This window comes from Antedon bifida, chromosome 6 (assembly GCF_963402885.1).
Source record: "Antedon bifida chromosome 6, ecAntBifi1.1, whole genome shotgun sequence".
Taxonomy (NCBI): Eukaryota; Metazoa; Echinodermata; class Crinoidea; order Comatulida; family Antedonidae; genus Antedon; species Antedon bifida.
This window is the reverse complement of record NC_136231.1, coordinates 3,585,470-3,601,057: the sequence shown is the minus strand read 5'-3', so window position 1 is coordinate 3,601,057 and position 15,588 is coordinate 3,585,470. Positions and strand designations below refer to the sequence as shown.

At 31.0% G+C, this 15,588-nt stretch overlaps 1 long non-coding RNA gene across 1 annotated transcript in view; it reads left to right on the top strand.

The window, feature by feature from the left end:
- Positions 1–11,622, top strand: part of LOC144844740 (uncharacterized) — a 62,710-nt gene extending 51,088 nt beyond the window's left edge. Inside the window, exons 4-5 of the long non-coding RNA XR_013612462.1 lie at positions 8,810–8,908; positions 10,618–11,622. This is a non-coding gene — a long non-coding RNA (uncharacterized LOC144844740). The remainder of the gene's footprint in view (positions 1–8,809; positions 8,909–10,617) is intronic.
- The last annotated feature ends 3,966 nt before the right edge of the window (positions 11,623–15,588 follow it).

Sequence of the window (15,588 nt, the reverse complement as noted above, 5' to 3'; positions counted from 1 at the left end):
ATTGAAGCAACGAAAAACAATATGCCACATGGTCCCAATAAGGTTTTTCTTTACTTTTACTTTTATCTACTATATGTTCTTACATACATATATACACCCATCCATTTATAAGACAAATTCATAGTTTAAAATAGGCTTTATAATCATTTTGTAAGTGTATAAAAAAACAGAATAGTATATCATATGTTCCTAGGCTTTAGTATTTTGTTTTTGTTACCTTTACTTTCATCTACTATATGTTCTTATATAATAACATATATACGCCAATCCAATTGATAGAAACTAAAAAATGTTGAATTATTATATTATTATCCATTTATAAGAATAATTTTAATCACACTGTACTAAAATGTCCCATCCGTTTAATGTTGGTTGTTTAAATTCTAAAAAAAAATATTTATCACCTCTTCCAAAATTGTTTAGTAGTGCATATTCAACCACCGCACTATTTGGCATAAGTTGACCCAACTTTTCAATAAATGCTAAGCTATGTCATATAGTAACATAAATATGATATTATTGTCCTCAAACTTGCAACAATTTCCTACATTTTGCCTTCCCTTTTAGGAATTGAGAAGTGACTTCTTACTTATTACTAAATCTATATCCTTTCCAAAAACCGCTTTTCAAAACTTTCTCAGGACTATTAAAAAGTGTAAGGATCAAAGTAATGAATTGAAATGGGTCACTTGTTTCCTATTGAAGGGCGGGTGTTGGAAGTTATTAAAAAATTACGAAGTATAGACAGTTGCATAAAATGGCGCAAGATTATATCCTCGTTTTTATTTCAAAGCTGATCCCTATTTACATGGCACAATACTATCAAATTCTTTTGCATATGTAACTTTTCAAGTGGATCCCTTTTAAAGTTCATAGAAATTTGTGAAACTTTTCTTGATTGTGGGAATCTGATGAGAAAAAAAAAACTATCACTCTCGGTGTAATGATGACAAGACAGTTTCAGTATTGTTTTAACAGCCATCATGTGAGGGCCATTAAAACTATATATTTATATAAGGAAATAAACAAATTTTTAACTGTCTATAGTTCAACAAAAACAGTATTTTTACAACTTTATTGATATACCGTATCTACTGCAATTAGTATTGTCTTAGCAGTTACGCAAGGACAACCAGTATTTAGTAAAAGGATATATGAATGGTCTTAAAGGGTAATTTGCTGAAAATTAAAATATAATATAGAAAATTATGAAATTTTAAGAAGACTTTTGAGTTAATATTGTAAATTATGTACATAAATTGGCCATAATCTTCTTGTTTAATCTTAGTTAAGTAAATAATAAATGAATTTAATAAATATAGAAAAAAATATAAATATGATAGTTAAAAGACGTATTCAGATTGTTTAACTGTTTTCATATTTGAAAATTACAAAATCTACATAAAAAAAATAATCGCTAAGAAATGCTAAGAAAACTTAATTTATTCAAAATTGTAAAATTTTTCATGAAATATACAAATGCCCCTTAAACATTTTTAATGTCTAAATTAATTCTGCTGGTGGTATCATATCATATCAAGGCCTTTTCTGAAATGCAGGCAGAAATAAAATGAGAGATTTTAGCCTAGTATTTTATTACAAAATAAATGACCAAGATGGAGTAAATAAGTGCCATAAATTGTGAACACAAGATGTTCCTTGTTTCATTTTTGCGATAACATCCTGTTTGCATCTCAACAACGAGAGGCGTGATTGTTACGATTACAACACGATAAGTCAATCCGTTACCGCTATAAATAATCTAAAAAGGATACCGAATCAAACTGTCACTTACTGGAACAATGCTCTAGCACTGTCAGTACTTTTCGACTGACTTCGTCCTTCGTTTTTTTCGGGAAGCAATTAAAGAGCATCTTTCCTTTGAGGGGAAATGATTCAATTAGTCTTAGCAACCAGAGTTCTAACAACTGGAATAGTTTCTGTTTTAAGTTATTGACTTACTTGAATAGTCTTAGTTCTTGAAAAAGATCTTAATAAATGTATCGGTATAAGGTTAAAGTTCATTCTACTACCTGTGTTGTCTGTTGTCTCTTGGTAGCTTATTTGCTATAACAGCCTTGTTGCCCATCTCCATTTCATGTAGCATTTGGGCAAGACCCACTGTATGGTATATATGTTTGTGGGTGGTATCCCTCCTTCCCTCACAAATAATTCTAAATTACCTTCCTACTACTTTTCAATATCGATATACATTTTTGTCACCTGGGTGAGGAGGAACAAGGTGGATATGAAGAATCTTGCCCAAGGACTCAGTACTGAAGTGACCAAACCGGAGCTTGAACCCACACCTCTAGATTTTGAGTCCCTTTTAATTAATATATTTGTGTACACAATGCATATTGCCAATATGACACCATGGCAAACTGGACTATATATATGTAGACCACATTAAACATTGTACAGTTCCGAGATCATTCTGTTGAATGTACAACATTTTGATAGGATAGAACAAAAACACCGTTTTCCCTTTACCCCTGCCTTAATAAGGAATGGAATTATACTCAGTATTTAAAATACTCTTGGGGAACAAAAGTCTACAAAGAATTATAAAACCTTATTTACCTTCTAAATCTCGTGTTTATCTTTGTTTGAAATTTATTCGTATTATAGTATGAAACTGGTTTTTAGTTTTGCATAAGAAGTTTTATGATGTTTCACTTTTAGTCTTATACAGTCTTTGTTCCTAAAATTAGGTCACAAATATGACTAGACTTACAATTATAATTTAAATGTTTAAAAGAAATATTTCAAAAACATATTTAACAACAGCATTTCAATTTAATGTAGATAACCATAATAAATGTACTCTCATAATGGAATAACTCTCAAGGTAAAAGAACTTTCATCTATAGACCAACAAAACTATGGAATTCTCTACTACATGAAATCAGAAATTCATAATAATAATATAATAATGTCAAATCTTCACTTTAGGAAACATGCTAGTTCTGCGGTACATTTTTATTTCGATACCTGAGCTGCACTGACGAGATCTAATAAGATCGAAACAGTACTGTCTGCGGATTGGATATATATATATATTATATACACAACAGGCACAGAACATATAGGTGATATACTGAAATTTAATTAATTAATTGGAAACAATAAAGATGAGGAAATCTGTGATAATGAGAAAAAGTCGTCCCAACCGATATTCGAACCCAGAACCTTCTGCTTCATATGCAGATGTCCTAACCATATAACTTTGTGTGTATTTCAGTTTAAAGAAAGAAAAAAATGAATAAATCAATCAAGAAAATATGGAATTATGGAAAACAGTTTGACTGAATAAAATGTGATTTTTCTCATTTCTTTATTAAAAGTGATTTTTTTTTTGTATTTTATATCATGACGCTGGTGATTTGAGTTTGATTCACAGCAACATAACTTTCCACTAATTGCAGATTGTCTCATCCTTCCTATTTCACACATATTTAATTTCTCTACAAAAGCAGTTTTCTTTTTTCCTTCAAATTCATAGACCACATACATTGAAAACAAAGTCTGCAAAATACAACTCAATATGTACATTATAAAATTCACAGACGTACAAAGAGGACATAAACAACTTGTTAATTACTGGTGAAATTGCTCATTAGTTGCAACTTTAACTAACAAAATGTCTAATTATCCAAGTACATGGACAAATAATGAAGCTGTTGAGTAATATTGCGTAATTTGTTAGTTGGTAGGTATTTCAGATATTTGCTTGAACCACTCAAGCCCAAATGCTACTGGATATTGAATATTTTATTATGTTGCTGTTTCACTCCTACGCAATCTATATACAACATTCTAATTAATTATAAATTGAACGAAATAATTAGTGAATAATAATTAGTAGTGAAAGAGCATTGCCATTGACTTAAGGATTCTTTTAATGTGCAGTGCAAATAAAGGTTGCAGGTAAATGCTTTGCTTGCAAGCACACTAGTGGAAAACGAGATTGAGAGCGATATTTGAAAAAGGTTTTTGTGAACACAGATTACTGTTTTTGAAATTGTGAAAAGGACAATATTGTGCTTTACAATCATATTAATTACTCACTATCTTTTTTTTAAATTGGGAATGTTGAATTTGGTTAAATGTCCAGTTTTTAACATTTTGTTTTAATTTAATTTTTCTCTCAGTTGTAAAAAAATTATGTTTTAATTTGGGAATGTTACTACTTATGTAAATTTCTAAATATTTTATTTTTTTATGTAGATTCCAATTAAATATTTTTATGTAGCTGTGTTCTGGAATAAGCCTGTATAGAACTGAGTTAAGATCAAGACCCTTACCTCTTGCCTCCCACTTTACCACTGATTGACCCTTGTATCTCCGTCACCCCTCCTTACCTCTAGCCCCCACTTTATCACTGATTGACCCTTGTATCTCCGTCACCCCTCCTTACCTCTTGCCTCCCACTTTACCTGATTGACCCTTGTATATCCATCACCCCCTCCTTACCTCTAGCCTCTCACTTTACCACTGATTGACCCTTGTATCTCCATCACCCCTCCTTACCTCTAGCCTCCCCCTTTACCACTGATTGACCCTTGTATCTCCATCACCCCCTCCTTACCTCTCACCTCCCACTTTACCTGATTGACCCTTGTATCTCCATCACCCCCTCCTTACCTCTTTCCTCCCACTTTACCTGATTGACCCTTGTATCTCCATCACCCCCTCCTTACCTCTAGCCTCCCCCTTTATCTGATTAACCCTTGTATCTCCATCATCCCCTCCTTACCTCCAGCCTCCCCCTTTACCTGATTGACCCTTGTATCTTTGCCACCCCTCCTTACCTCTCACCTCCCACTTTACCTGATTGACCCTTGTATCTCCGTCACCCCCTCCTTACCTCTTGCCTCCCCCTTTACCACTGATTGACCCTTGTATCTCCACCACCCCTCATTACCTCTCACATCCCACTTTACCTGATTGGCCCTTGTATCTCTGCCACCTCTCTTTACCTCTCACCTCCCACTTTACCTGATTGACCCTTGTATCTCTGCCACCCCTCCTTACCTCTTACCTCCCACTTTACCTGATTGACCCTTGTATCTCCGTCACCCCCTCCTTACCTCTAGTCTCCCCCTTTACCTGATTGACCCTTGTACCTCCATCACCCCCTCCTTACCTCTAGTCTCCCCCTTTTACCACTGATTGACCCTTGTATCTTGATGTTTAATCAACCATGGATGCCCTTTGTATTTCCTTTCTGTTTAATCCCACAATTAACCTTCCATAGTACAACATATATCATGATCATACTTTTAAAAAATAGGTCATTACATAACTAATTCTACTGTTATAAGTCAAGCCAATGTTTAAATGAACTATGATCCTTTCTTTTTTTAATCTACTTAATCTAAGTATTCGCTTTATTCTGGTTTGTTTGTAATCAAAAACAAATCACTAATCAGTTGATTGCAGTTTAAATTAAGAGATGACTTTAATGAATACAGTTAATTCTGAAGAACAATACCAAACAAAGGAACGATATAATACTATGAAATAATTAATTAAGTGGTACTAGCAAAGATATGTAAATGAGCCTTTGTGGATTATTAATACCGGGGAAGAAGACAATAACAAGAAATTAGATAAGACTTGCGCCAATGGAAGTAGGATGTTCTCCATGGCACGTAACAAACCAAATAACAATGTTTATTATTGATTGTTTAAATTATGACATAAATAGACAATTTTTGAACTACCCAGTAACAATTCTGAATTAATATTGACGAAATAATAATAATAGTTTGAAAGCGCCAGCAACCTATCCACTCTATGTTATTTCACTTTCTGCTATTATAGACACAAACTGTAGGTACAACATGAAAGGAAAGGTTAGAAAATGTTCAAAGATTGTGCAAGTAACAATTTTAATTTTTATTTAAAACCGGAAATTAGATCAGTAAGTAATTGGTAGTTGTGTTAAATTGTGTTATGTAAGGAAACGTACCCAAATATTATTTATAGACATTGCGTGCTATGCAGTCAAGAATTCTGTGCAATCAAGCATGCAATCACTTTATTTTCTGTTATCTTTAAGGGTTTATTGTTTTTTGCTTTATAATTTGTTTTCAGTTTCTATATATATATATCATAGAGTTTATTTTTCATTTTCATACAAGTTTGCATAAAATTATTTGTATACATTTAGTAAAACCTCAAAGGAAACATCAGCACCAAAGTGTCCCCTTAATGGAGGTATGCCCCCATCCATTCACACTAAAATAGGAGTTGGCCATTAAAACATGTATTGTCAGGAAAGTGTCATCCGTACTGGTACCCCCGGAACAGAATGTCCCGGCAAAGGAGACTTTCTATTTAACATTTACTATCATGAGTTGACAAATTAAAAAAGTGACATATAATAATGATCTACCTTATCATCACATCTAGTCATGCTCAAAATAAAGTTGTTTACTGTTCTTGTCTCCTATCTTCCTGCTTTAAATACTTTATGTCAAATTGAGTGAATTCTGGCCACTAGTTAATATATAAAAACACATGCAATTTTACAATTACAAATAATACTAATAATAAAAATGTCATTTAGTATCATTTAGTGAACAGATTTTAAAAGCTTTTTAACCGGTGCCAATCGCCATCCCGGGAGAGAAGGTAAATCAGAGGAAATTGAAACAATGGGATAATGTTAAATTCCACTAGATTAAATTAGATTATGATAGATTTTAAGATTATTTCCAAATTAAAACATATTTTTTTAAAGAATAGATAATATTAGTACAAGTTAAAAATTTATTTATTCACAATTCATTAGTTTATACCACTGTTGATTTTATTAATTTTTATCCAGTCAAACGGTCTATATGTATAATATTATATTATATATTTTCCAAGATTCAATACAGAGATGGCTGTATATAATAAAACCCCATATTACATAATGAAAAAAAAATATCGTGTCACGTTAAAGTTTTTATGATAATAATAAATAATAACTGTTGTACAATTGCTGGTAAACTGTATGCTTTTCTCATATCAAATTTACTTAGAAAAGGGTTTTTATAAATATACACTTTGAAACAATCTGAATCTAAAATAAAATTTGTTATTAAATAAAATATTAAAAAACAGTAGTTTTTTTTTAAATCAGTTTCTTTAAATCAGGCACTTTTAGAAATAAATACATCTTATTTTTATTTCTAATATGTTAATTGTAAATAATGATTTTTATTGGGTCGTGTTCTATGGCTAAGCAGTCCCAGTGATTTTAAGGAAAAAAATAAGGAACACCAGATATGAACTATTCATTTCAGATGATATTAGAACAGCACTCACGTAAGCAATCTATTGTGGGTTTGTCCTTTATGCTAACGAGCATTAGTACAATCATATCCTCCTTTACTATCTACAATTTTCAACAAACACAAAATAACTGATTTTCATTCTAGTCGTCTTCATTTCTAATTCAAAATGAAAACAAATTGAAGATTTAACAAATCATTAATAGGTTCAGAAAGAAGTAAATGAATTTCTTACAGACGAGCTAGTTAGACTTGCCCCAGATTTCTGCCTCTGTAAATGAAACCACAATCAAACTATTTACAGTCAAGTGTCAGGAAAAATGGGTTAATATCTATTTGAAACTCATCTTGAATTCTAAGCGAATAATTCTTCTGGAAATTATACTTACCAATTCATTGATTTATAAATGTGTTTCACATGTGTTTTATCTTGACAGATGCATCGTATTTGATGGCGGCCATTTTGGTTGGTAAGGTTTAGTTTTGTGTACAGGAAAAGCTTACTTTCCTTTGTCTTAACATGCCAGGAAATTACCTCTTCCTTAGCACACCCTTTACTTCAATTTTTTTTAATATTTATTGAAAAGTGCATTGTCTTCTGTCGAGTAAATTCCAATAACACAAACCATACAATTGAGGTGCTGTACCAGTATTTGGGCTGAAATAACATACATTAAGGAGTTTTCTACTGAACAATTATTTTAACAAATATGGTTTATGGAAAATATAGTTAATTATGAATAATTTTGAATATTAAATATATTATTTTTTTACAAAATCTTTGCTATTCCTTCCTATATTTCCACTTTTTGCTGAAATTTAGATTTAGTTTTTGTACTGAATATGTTGTCATGGTATCGTGCAAACAAAGTTGATGTTTTTAGTTGCCAATCAAATACAAATAAAAATCTATTTTTTCTGATGACATGCACAAAAATATATTGTTTGATCCTACATAATATGAGGTTTCAAAACCACAACCAGAATAATTTCCTAGAATATATAAAGAAGCAAAACCTTGTATTCCATGTTTTAATGGGAATCATTCAAAACAATTATTTGATTATTACAAATATTTTTTTGGAATCTGTGGTATTTTCAATTTCCGTACACATTTACAAGCGAAACAATAAAAAAACTATAAAGATGACAAAGAGATTTTTTAATAAATAAAAGGTTTGAAATAATAATGACGGAATACCGTACTACAATCTTAAATACATTTTTGAAAGGTTTTATAGTATAAGGTTCCCCATGGGTAAATCCAGAATGCTCCAATACCATACCTATAAGATGAATACTTTTGTTTCAAGATTTTGACTGGATTCTTTTAAATTTTCTTAAACCTAACTAACATTACATTGTACGACACAATCTGATGTGACATTGGTGTTCATTGCGTACAATATTAGACATGTTTAACATTCTCCTGACAACTTAAACATTTGAAACTGACTCTGTGTACCGGTTGGCAATTTATTTGTTCCACACCATGGCTTATAATTTGTTTTTTTTTGTAGACAAAATAGCAAACAAGTTTTGCTGATTCATGTAAAAGGAAAATAGATCAGAAGGATTAACATAAAACAATATGCAGACATAACTGTCAATCAAGTGAGGTACGGTAGGTAGTTACAAGGTTTATCAAGGATATCAAGATCTAATGCAATCTTATTTGTATTATAATTAAATTCACTTAAAATAGTAATTAATAGCAGCAAAAACTAGATTCCCTTGCAGGACATTTATAAAGTTGCTCTTTCTTTTCCATATATATAGTAGAATCCCTCCTATGGGACATCTCTATTTAGGGGACACCCTTTTTAAGGGACACTCTCCTGGCGTTCTAAATTGGTAACTGGTCACCAATTATCTACCAATGCATATGTTGCTGAATGTGAAAGGCTTCGCAGTATTCGTCTCCAACAGAGTAGTTAAAAACCTAATTGCAGATCCTTATAAAATTCTGTATACAAATATTTTAACAAATGAATAAACCCAACAGAACTCATCCGTAGCAGAGAAATACTTAGCTTAGTTAAATAATATTTTGGACATTATCGTCTGTCATGATGGGATTGGGCCATATATAGCTTTTTAAGGGACACTCTCCTGTGAAACGAACGAACACTATGGCCAACCCTTATGCAAGGAATACCCCCTATTAAGAAGACACTTTGTTGGGTCTTGGAAGAAGTTCTAATGTATTGTAATTATACAATTTTATTGTAATATAGGAACGTCATACATTTCTGTGATCTGAATTGATGACTTTACATTTTATATCCTCTGTAATTCTTTTACCCTCTCACCTCTGCATTTTGTAGTAGGAAATAAATATTCTGTGTGAATATTAACGGATATCACATTAAAAAAACAAAGGAAATAATACCCGCTGTATGCCATTTTTTCTTGTAGCTATGTAAATACAAAATAAGGACGACATTGTTTTAATTGATATATTCTCTCATTGTATGTAAATTACTTATTCAAGGTCGATTTAATTTCTTAGTAAGAAATGACTTTGTAATTATAACGCATTTTTTTTTTTTGCGCTAGTTTGTACAAAGTGGTACAACTGGCACTCCAGAATGAGCGATGGACATGTATTTTTATTTCTAGAATACTGAATATTTTAATGTATGAAAATGTGACCTAGATTATACCATCCATCAAATATAAGTCATGTACATTTGGAAATAAAAGTTCATATTGATATTTATGTATATAAAATATTGTGTGGGACATAATCATAATGACAATGGTATAAGACACCCTCGTGTAGCCCTTTGGAGTATATCTGATACAAAATGGTGTGTTAGGCCAAACTTTTGTAATCTTAAATGCAATATACCAGATGAAGAAGGATATGATGCTACATCAAAATTTCACTTATGTTAATGTAGAATGACCTATTTTCAGGTATATACTGGCTTGTTATACTTTGCCGGAGCGGATCCAGGATTGGTCAAATAGAGGAATGTAACATAATAATATTAATTGTAAAACAAAAATAGGTATCAAAAAGTAGTTCCTATTGTCAATTTAACTGTCGAAATTGGGGAGGGGTGCTACCCTACTGGATCCGCCTCTAGTGTGTGAGTCTTATATTTCAATAAGTATGGTTAAATTACTATCGAACTTCATTACCTAGTAATACTAAATTAATACATATGGATTGCGACAAGTTATCTATAAGTTTGTGATATCCTTTACTAAACAATCATAAGTGGAATACAATGTCAAATAAATGTCTATTCTTTTTGGTTTTTTTTTCTTTCATAATGACGTTAACATCATTAAACAATTATACCACATATTGGATCAGTAAAGAGCTGAGAAAATGTTTCGATGAACGTCAAATTCTAGAGAAAGAACGAATAACAAGGCAGGAGGAGAGAAACAAAAGGTGTCTAAAAGGTGATTGGTTGATTACTAACTTCTAAGAACTTTTTTATAAGTAGTTGAATTGTGTATAGCACTTGTCTTCACCATACAAATTTTCAAGAAACCATTCATTTTAATACTGTATATGCTACAAATGATGAAAAAAGGTTTTGTATACAAAAATATGATATTATAAATCTGTTTGTGTAATATATAATAGAATGCTTTAACTTATTGAAAGGACCACAGAAGAGGAAGTTTTCTCGGTACATTTAATTTATTAAACATTTTTTCAAAACAGGAAAACATTTTCCCCTAGAAATGAAAAACAAATAACTGTAGGGTTGAGTTTTTTGTTATTGAATTCTCTTATTGAGTTTACTACAGTAAATATCAACGTTGTAGTTATGATCAGTGTAGAACAAAATATGTTTTCTTTATTTTTGTCTACTGTGCTAGGAATTCATACAATAAGCTTTGTCTTACCATCAACATTTAATCTATAATGGTTGATTGAAAACAATAGCTAAGCAGATAATAACATTTCTATGGCTAGATCTGTCTAGTAACTCACCATGTAACAAGGCAACAGACTACAGTTAATGAGTGTGTATCCTCATTATCTCCAATTTCCCTTCTTCATTTAATTGTTTATATGCTTTGTTCAAAAGAACTCTTAATTCCTATCACGCTGACCCATACAGGTTGTCAAGCTACTTTACGTCTATAAACGTCATCCCAGTCAAATCAATCATTCATTCCACTTCAGAACATCTTCAGTAATTATGAATTTTCTTGCGATTTAGATATTGAAACACAGAATATTACATATGATCAAGCTATTTAATGATTTGTCTTATGTAAGTATTTTAAGCCAAATTAAATTTGTGTACAAATACTTGAAATATAATTATGTTATACATTTAATATGCCATTTTGTTTAGTATTATTCGGCCTATATCTATTTATTTAAATGTTAAATATAATATGTATAGTGTGTGCAATATTTTTGTATCATTGGATTTTAAAAGGATATAATCAGTTATTCATTACTTGTTTATTTTTGGTTATATAAACTAACAATTTATTTATTACCTTTTTAACATTTTATTCTTTGTATTTTTAAATGTATGTACAAATTTTACTTATCCCTTGGGATTTTTTGAAAAAACAAAATAAATAAATAAGTATATATTATTGGTGTATTTAGTAACTATTAGAAGTTGTGACATTCTTTTATTTTACTTACTCTGGATGCACTTTCATTCAAGAAGTGTGCCACTGTTTCAAAAGTGTAGGTTCCAAATAAATTATTATTATCTTATATGCATAGCTTTATCAGAGAATATTAAAATCTTGTCCTTGAGGAAGCCTACCATATTCCTTCAGTGCGATTCCATTAAACTTGTGTGCTGCCAGCAACCTCAGGGATATCTCTTATTTGTATATTTTGTTCTATAGGAATTTAGTTCCTGAAAGCATTGCTATTCCCACTTCCAAGTGTGAATAGAGTCTAATGAAATGGTCTGTATAATTATGCAATTAACACCAATGGGAAAAACAACTATCTCTTATGGGATAGGGAGTCTAGATGGCCGAGATACATAGACCTAGATTCGAACCAAACATCCTTTGGCCATTGGTTTTAATTAATTTAATGGATTAATCTATTTCATTATTACCCCAAAGATATCAAATTGACCTTTGAAGACCGCTGAACTAGATCTAACCTCTGACAACAACCTACAAAAAAAGTACTACTATAAATGAACACACATCCAAGTTTGAATTGTGAAATTACAAGCCTGAAATAGTCAGAAGATCCCCTATTAAAACTCTTTGAGGAAAACCTTCTGGACTCCAATGTCCATTAAATGGACACCCCTACCATTTTCATGAGAAAGTGTCCATGTACTAAGAGTGTCTCTGCAGTTGGCTAGGATAAAGAAAGGACATGTTCAAACTGTGTGTATTTTATGGGTCATTTGACTATACACCTACTGCAGGTGAACATGTAAATTTCCCATGAATAAAAGTACATACTTTAATCCTTATTTCCAACAATGACAGATGAAGAAACAGAAAAACAGTTTTGCTCTGCATCAATAAAATCTAACATTTTAATAAAAACCAGAAGTGACATATCGAATAAATAATAAATAAATATATACCTCCATGATCTAATTAAAAATCATAGAAATACTATTATATCACTAACCCGGGAAATGAAAATTAACATTTTAGAACTATAAAGAATAGGAAGTAATGGTCAGGAAATCAAGGTCACATGAGAAACCAGCTGCTATTGAATGAATACTACAAACAGTAGGCATACTACTACTCTTGCCTGTCTGTCTGAAGAAGATTTCTCTCTGCAAGCTATTTTTCTCTAGTTGGGAGACAAAAAATAGCCAAAATATAAACTTTTCAAAATTCAATATGCAATAATATTGTCTTATTTGTGCACATATACTGTATCATTATCTATAGAGTCATAGAAACCAGGTTTGGAAATAAATAAGTGGTCGATATTTGCCAGTTTTTCCAAAAAATGGCCAAACTATCAACTTTTCAAAATTCAATAATTTGTTGTTTTTTTTGGTATTTGTAAAAAATGGTAAAATATCGACCACACCTATCTTATCGACATAAATTGGTCCAACAACTCCATAAGATAACCCAATATATGTCCACATATAACAGTACTATCACATTATAATAGAACTTTGAAAAGTTTTTTTGGGAAAATCCCTGTACTATAGCACAGTGATTTTCTCGAAAAATGAACAAATTTCGACCTTTTTATTTTTCGAAATAAAGTGGTCCCATGACACTATAAGATGATGATATGGCACTATACGTGCACATATAGCAATATTGGTGCATATTAATTGGATTTAAAAAAGGTCCAAATTTTGGTGATATCTCTGTACTATAGTACAGGGATTTTCTCAAAAAATGACCAAATTTCAACCATTTTATTTTTCGACATAAAGTGGTCTCATGACACTATAAGATGATGATATGGTACTATACGTGCACATATAGCAATATTAGTGCATATTAATTGGATTTCAAAAAGGTTCAAATTTTGGTGATTTTGCAAAAAATCCTTGAATGAAAAATGACCAATTTTCGACCTTTTTATTTTTCGACATAAAGTGGTCCCATGACACTATAAGATGATGATATGGTACTATACGTGCACATATAGCAATATTGGTGGATATTCATTGGATTTCAAAAAGGTCGAAATTTGGGTGATTTTGCATCCCTGTACTATAGTACAGGAATTTTCTCGAAAAATGACCAAATTTCGACCTTTTTATTTTTCGACAGTGGTCCCATGACACTATAAGATGATTATATGGCACTATACGTGCACATATATTTGGTGATTTTGCCAAAAAACTGTGTACTAATAATACAGGCATTTTCACAAAAATACACGTCCAAATTTAATAACATCTTTATTTAGTTGATTTTTGGAAAAATTTCATTAGTATAGCACAGGGATTGTTTTTGTCAAAAAAGAAATGTTCAAATGTCAACCCCATTTTTTCGACATAACACCATAAGATGATGAACATTAACTAAAACTAAATATTGAGACAAATCTGTATTTAGCTGATTGTTGTAAACGTAAAATATTAAAATTTCAACCAGTTTGTAGTTTTTATCTTGAATTAATTTAGTGATTGTATTTGGTAATAGACAAGTATCTTAAATTAGTATGTAGTTATCAACAGGAAGCAGGGTTACAGTAGTACTATAAGTTTTTCTCACTGGTGTGACCTCAATAACTTCCTGATGTTCCAACCCTAACACCTCAACAATGCATCTGCCAAGATCCTACATTGAATAATGCTATATAATATAGGAGGTTATACTCAGATGGCCTATATTAAGGAAAGACTGTGTTTTTCTTATGAATCTTATGAATAAAAAAAATAAATATATACCTGTATAGGCTTATATAGCAATATTAGCGCATTAAATGCTGAAAAGTCCATATTTTAGATGAGTTTTGAATTAATTTAAATTGAACATCCGGTATTGTAAGAAAATGAGATAATTTGTTTCCAGCTCATTTAGTTTGAGACCAGCACATGCAAGAATGAAGATTCTCGTTAACGAAAGGTCATTACATCTACCATCTACAATTTGCATATTAATTACTGGTACACATAATTATTAAGTTCATTCACCATAAGAAGATTATTATTCAAATTAAATTTTTTTTAATATTGAAAATTATTATTCCCTGCACTTTTAAAAAACAAAATTAAAGGTTATATACCGTAAGGGTATGATGACAAAATATAAACTAAATTAAAAATATTATGATTTCAATCATTTATTCATGTTTTTAATAGAATTTTCTGAGTGAGGTAGTTTCACAATAAACATGTTTTCACAGTAACAGGAATTTGTTTCTAATAGAAGGGAAATACAATAATCAAAGGCAGGCCTAAAAACAGCGTAAAGACTTTACTTTACTAATTTATCCAGAGGATAACATATAGGATATAGCATTTCATATGTTGGCGTTTAGTTACTGTGCTCCTGTGCCGTAATTCCCTATTATTGGGCCTAGATATTTTTTCAATAAGATACAAAGTTTGACGACTAATATACCTGTATGTTCCTTAATTGACAGTCGTGATAATTAGGTACTTCTTTACCACAATATAACAAAAGATAGCCACTAAATTGTTGCAATAATTTGAAGAAAAAAATAGACTTAAAAATTTTGATACAAAGAATAAATGGTCTTTGTTTGAAATTGCAGCAATTTCTGGCAAGCTCTTTTCCGATTGGTCGATATATTACTCACTCTGGCAGACTAAGTACAGTAGTAAAGATTGAAGAGACATTGAAGATTCCAGAATTAATGTTATGAGCTATGTGT